Source organism: Macaca mulatta, chromosome 5 (genome assembly GCF_049350105.2).
Source record: "Macaca mulatta isolate MMU2019108-1 chromosome 5, T2T-MMU8v2.0, whole genome shotgun sequence".
Lineage (NCBI taxonomy): Eukaryota > Metazoa > Chordata > Mammalia > Primates > Cercopithecidae > Macaca > Macaca mulatta.
The window spans coordinates 157,246,828-157,252,827 of record NC_133410.1 but is presented as its reverse complement, the minus strand read 5'-3'; the positions used below and the strand labels follow the sequence as shown (position 1 = coordinate 157,252,827).

General features: G+C 40.5%; 1 long non-coding RNA gene across 2 annotated transcripts in view; it reads left to right on the top strand.

Moving 5' to 3' along the window:
• The first annotated feature begins 384 nt into the window (after positions 1-384).
• LOC144341008 (uncharacterized) overlaps positions 385-6,000 on the top strand; it is a 46,424-nt gene continuing 40,808 nt past the window's right edge. The window contains exon 1 of one of the 2 annotated variants that reach the window (XR_013417575.1): positions 385-632. This is a non-coding gene — a long non-coding RNA (uncharacterized LOC144341008). The remainder of the gene's footprint in view (positions 633-6,000) is intronic. The other variant, XR_013417574.1, reaches the window with a different exon arrangement.

Sequence of the window (6,000 nt, the reverse complement as noted above, 5' to 3'; positions counted from 1 at the left end):
TCTGTCAGGAATTAAAGATGTACAATGCAAGTAAAGGAAGTAGCAAATTAGGAAGTGATAGAACAGGGGCAGAATACAGGGACAGAGGGAGGATGCATTGAGAACATCAGGCAGGGATCCTAGAAGGATTGTCTTGGTCCTCAGCTCTGGCTTCAAATGAAAATCACTTGGAGGAAATGCTGATGGCTGGGCTCCATCCCAGACCAATTAATTGTTACAGGATCGCTAGGCATCAGTATTTTCTCAAGCCTCCCCAGGTGGTTTGTACATGCAACCAGCTTTGAGAACCACTGGTTTAAAGCAAAGACTAGAGGGAGACAATAAACAGACACACCTGTAGTTGTTCCCAAACTTTATTATAGGGAAAAGTCACCTGGAGAACTTGTTTAAATTGTGGATTCTCCCAAAACCACCCCACCCCAACCCCAGAAGATCAGATTCAGTTGGTCTGGATGAGCCTAGGGCTCTACATTTGCCACAATCTCCCCAGTGATCCTGAGGGAGGAGAAACCCCAGGGAAAATATGGCTAATGAGGATGAAGAAATAGACGAGAGGTGGAACTTCAGTGAAGAGGAAAACTCTTCCTAGCCTTGGTCCAGAGCGAGCACACTAAAACTCTGTCCTGAAAGAGGTAACAGACTTTATTTTTTTCTTAAAATGAAGTTTTGTATAGATGACAAAAAATATGAGTACTTATTAAAATTTCATTTGCCCTTAAATTTAAATCTCTCTGAAAGAATGTGAATATACTGAATGGGCACCAATTTACCTCTTCACCTTCCTTTCCTTTACACAATAGTAAACCCACCATGCCAGTCTGAAAGGGGCCCAGTATTGAATAGTTTCTAAAATGCATAACTTATAAAGTGGCAAGCTCTATAACCATGAGTGTGCTTTAATAGGATGATTCCATGATAATAAGCATCCTTTAAAATTAACAGATAGCTTTTAGGAAAGCCAGTGCAAAGACTTTATTTTTGCGACCAAATGGGGAGGATACATTAAATGGCCTCTGAAGTTCCTTTGATTATAAGAGATGAAGAACTCAATTTGAGAATTCCAGGGTTTTTTTTTTTTTTTTTTTTTTTTCCGCTTGACACCTGCTAGATCATTCAGTCATCTGCTTCCACATTCCAAGAGACTGCAATGTAAAAATTAATACAAAGAGCAGCTACTGCACAAGATATTATTCGACAAAATGTAAGTGAAGGGTGCATCCTTGAGCATGGGAAGAGAGTCCCAGCCCACCTAAATAAGGACCAGTAGGCAAGTCACATTGCCTACCCCTGAGTGGACCTCAGCACAGGGCTCGGCCGTTCTGGATCCCAGTTTCACAGTTTTCTAGCCTATAAACTGAAGTGACTAATAGCAGCTACTATATTCTGAGCTCCTGTGTACTAGGATTTTTGTGTATACCTTTTTGCAATAATTCTGTGAGTTATTATTATCCCCATTTTATAGATGGAGAAATTGAGACCCTAAGATAGTTAGGCAACTATCCCAAGGTCTAGTTCTTGAGTGGCAGAACAAGAAGCCAGTTTTACTATTCTTAAAGCCCTAAAGTTCCGGGCCCATGTCTGGCTCATCGCGGCAGCCCCTAGGTCTTGTCCACGCGGTACGGTGCCTGGCACACTCCGGATATGTCTGCAGTCCGTGAATCAACCCAGCTCCAAAATCATTTTCTTTATCCTTCCAATTCTTCTATTATATATGCCTCAAGAAATGGACACTGGTATGAATATCTCAAAATAAATTTCCTAGACCCAAGATTAGAAACATTTCAAAAGCTCAGTATTTTGTTTCAGGAGAGTTGGGAGGGGGAGGATTGCAAAGGTTTTGGGTGGCAGTTTGCTGCAGTAACCAGAGAATAGGATGGAAAGAGCCTAGATGGATTCTCTTCCTTCACTGGTTTTGTGACTTTAAGGCCAGTTAGCTAATCTTCATTTCCTCGTCTGTGAGAGGCAGTGTGAATCCAGTGATCCTTGTGGCTCATTCAAACACTAAACTTTTATTGTACGCGGTCCTTTTTATTTTAATAAAACGCTATCCACCACCCCTGTTTCACATGTCCCTGAACATTCACTCACCTAGGAGAAAATCTGTCTGATGTGCACAGGAGTGTCTGTAAACAAAGTTGACTATTCAGACCTTTTGCATATTATATTTATCTGAGGATCTGCAGTTGTTTTCTACTCTATTTTTAGTCTGTAGGTAGTCTCTTTTTCCGATGACAAGGAGGGATAAATCAAATATTATATTTACAGTGAGCAAAATACTCCCATTTCACTCAACATTCCTTGAGTGTTCTTGTTTACCAAGATCAACCAACAGTACATTTGGAAAACTATAGAAAAGTGTGCAAATAGAAGTTTTGTTAGACAGCTGGCATGTTCAGGAAATGGGAAGGGCCAGTGAGTCAAAAATTACTACAGATTTAGAATGTTACACTTAATAATTATGGTCATGGGGTAGCTACAGGATAGTTCTTAGAACAGTCAGATAAGTAGACATGGGGATCTGGAGCTGCCTACAGACCACCTGGGAGAGGGAATAGTAAACCAAGCTTAGGTTAGAGGTAGCTTTTTTGCAATTGGACTTTAGAAGGTAGTGATTACTTCTCTATCATCTATTGGATGTTCTCTTTTTTCCATTCCACTTCTCCTTTCACTCTTTCAGTTTGTCTGCATCACACATCTACTATGTGCACAAAGTAATAAAGATCAAAGAAACCACAGAAAAAGGACCAGCTTTTTTGGAGGGGATGTGGGGGAGACATATACATGCAATCAAGTGCCATAAAATAATACCAGCACTAAAAACTCAGACTTTGGAAACAAACATATCTGGGTTTTAATCCCAGCTCTACTAGCCATGCAAACTTGGGCAAGTTGTTTATACTGAGTAGAGCTTCCTCATCTGCAATAAATGTTACAGCCCTTGCTGTGTCTGGATTTTTGCATGCTTCACCTTTCCAGTTTGGAGCTCCAGTCAGCTCTGCAGGTAGAGATGAAGGCATCAGAAGCACAGGTGTGGCTGTGATGATGACGATATCTGTTTCATAAACCTTCGGTACTGACTTAAATAGATAATATGTGTAAGGGAGGTTATGGTGCCAATTTTATATTTGATCCTTCCAAAAGTAGTAGCTGTACAAGGTGAGCAGAGATGAGAGGGTAATCCATTTTAACCAGGGCTGCAGTTTAGGCTTCCTAGATTCGTAACAGGCTCCACTGCCTTTGACTCCAAAGAGCATTCTTTTCTTCTTAAAACTCACTGGATTTTGTTGCAATTACAGTAGCCTGATTCAGTATTTCTCTCTTGAACTTTTCACAAATCCCTTTGATTCTTTGACTCCTATCTCTCTTGTCTCTTTACAACTCTTCCCAAGTTGTAGTCCTCGATCCTTGCATCTCCTGTCTTAACCATATTGCCTCCCATGGGTCATCTGCCACACCTGTACTTCTGATGCCTTCATCTCTACCTTCAGAGCTGACTGGAGCTCCAAACTGGAAAGGTGAAGCATGAAAAAATCCAGACACAGCAAGGGCTATAACATGCTCCAGAGAACAAGGTGCTGGGGGTGGGGGGGGGTCCAAGAATGTTTGAGCTCATCCCAAGTACAGGCCCTCTTTGCTAAGGTTGGCCTCTCCTGTCAACTTCCCTGCATGGGAGGAAACACTGCCATGAATATTTTCCTAAAGAATTGTTTTTATTTGTTTTCTTTCTCCCTTCTGGATCTCCCTGTTACCTACTATCTCAAATATGGCCTTCTTGCAGGGTTCCTTCTGTGTACTCAGCCATATATTAACCATCTCTCCCCATCAAGCCATCCCCTTGCTTTCAAATTTGGTAGCTTGTTTTTTCCAAAGCAATAATACATGTAAAAGTGTCTAGCACTTTGCCAGGCACAAAAACAGTGGTCAATAACAGCCCCGTATCAATCCCAGCTTGATTTGGGGAGGCCATAGGAACAGTTTTGTCAGTTGTATGATCACACAGGTGTGGGTGGGTGTCTTTTTGCCATTTCCCAGTGGTGACTCCACATTTTCCCTGCTTCCTTCCCACAGAAGCTCCCAGAGAGGGAGCCCTCTTTTCTTTCCCCTTAAAAAAGAAGACTTCTGACTTGTCTCCTCATAATACCAAGAATCTCTAGACACAGGATAGAACCCTAATAGAGGGAAAACAACTATCGCTCAGTTATAGGTCAGGATATTTATAGAGTGTAATATACAACCTTAATGGAAACCTGTGGGAAGAACAAGCAATATTCTAAACAGTGACTTGATCCTTTTTGTACAACAGAGAGGTTTTTTTTAATTGCACAGTTAAATCTGGGTCTTTTGGTTGGAAGGACAGTGAGATTTATGCTTCCCTGGGAATTGTATCTTCTCAACTACAAATCTCAAGACCTAGCTGGCATTCACGAGAGGGAGAACCCATCCTTTCACTCATTGAATAAATATGTCATGTTATGGCCACAGCCCTGGGGAAAAAATTTCAAGAACCTTCTATTAAAGAAGACTATCCAAGTATGTGCATTATGCAAATAATCACCTTCTGGTAAAACATAAAAAGAGAAGTATATGGCTTGCAGGGCTGAAGCAAGCAGGAGATTATATGTGTCCAGAGATCTTTCAATATCTCAATAACAGATATACTGTTATTTGAACTGGAAAGACAGGTAAGATTTTTGACAGAGAGCAGGAGAAAATTTTATAGTCAGAGTAGCATGAGCAGAGAAGGGACATGGGGGCCTGCACAGGGGAACAGTGAATAGTCTGGTCTAACGAGGATGTACAATATATTTGCAGGAGTAAAATAAGACAAGGCTGGAGGGGGAGGTAAAGGTCAAGACATGAATGACCTTAATTTACAAGCTAAGGCATTTCGCTATAGTTTAATGGTAAATGCAAACCCACTGAAGGATTTTAACAGCCATGATCTGCATGGTGCTTTATGAAGCTTAGTCTCCCAGATGATTTTAAAATCTTTGCCTATGAATTAGCTAAGGTCCTCACCATGGCTTACTGGAATTATTGGTATAGTAAGCAGTCACCCATCCAAAACCAATCACATGGGAGTACACACAAATAAGTCAATGGTTTGTTGTGTGATATCTTTGTTTAACCTACCAACCTCTGTTGTAATCATGTCTTTACCTAATTCTTCCTTCTATTAGACTGTAAGTTCCTTGATGGCAGACCAGTACCTCACTGGTCTGTGTATCCTTCTTCTCAGCACAATATTGACACACAATAGATTGTGATGTTTTGTTCATGCAGTGAATGAATGAGAGCATGCAGGCAAGAGCACCATTCATTGGAATGAACCAAGTGAGAGATCAAGGCTTGAGCTAAGGTTGCAGCCTTGGGAGTAGACATGAAAGACACTGCAAAAATAAGCTAAGTCCTGAAACACTGTCTAAAATAATAGTGAAAAACATAATCCCATTTCCTATTTTGTGAGTTATAGGCCACCATAGTATAAAATGACTTGTAGAAAATATAAGAAATCTTTTTCTACACCTGCCTCATGTATGCACGCTTAGGTGCGCATTGCATACACAAGCATGCATGCAAGCACACACACAGCATCCTTGATTCCTGGTTTTACTACAATTAGAAAACAAAATAAAACAATAACAATGACTCCGAAGAGCAATGGGAACCAAAAGAAGCAAATAGATAACAGGTTCTTTCAAAACAGACAAGGACCTAAGAAATAGTAATGATTAAGAAAACATACTTACAAATAGTCATGATGGAGCCACTGATCTAATCTTTTCACCACCAGAAAAGAAAAAGGTTGGGTTATCATCAGTAGTGGAAAAATGATGCTAGAATGGCTAAAATCCAATACACTGACAAGAAATGCTGGCAAGAATGTGGAGCAACAGGAACTCTCATTCATTGCTGATAAGAATGCAAAATGATAAAACAACTTTGGAAGACAGTTTGGCAGTTTCTTACTAAACTAAACATACTCTTACCATATGATCC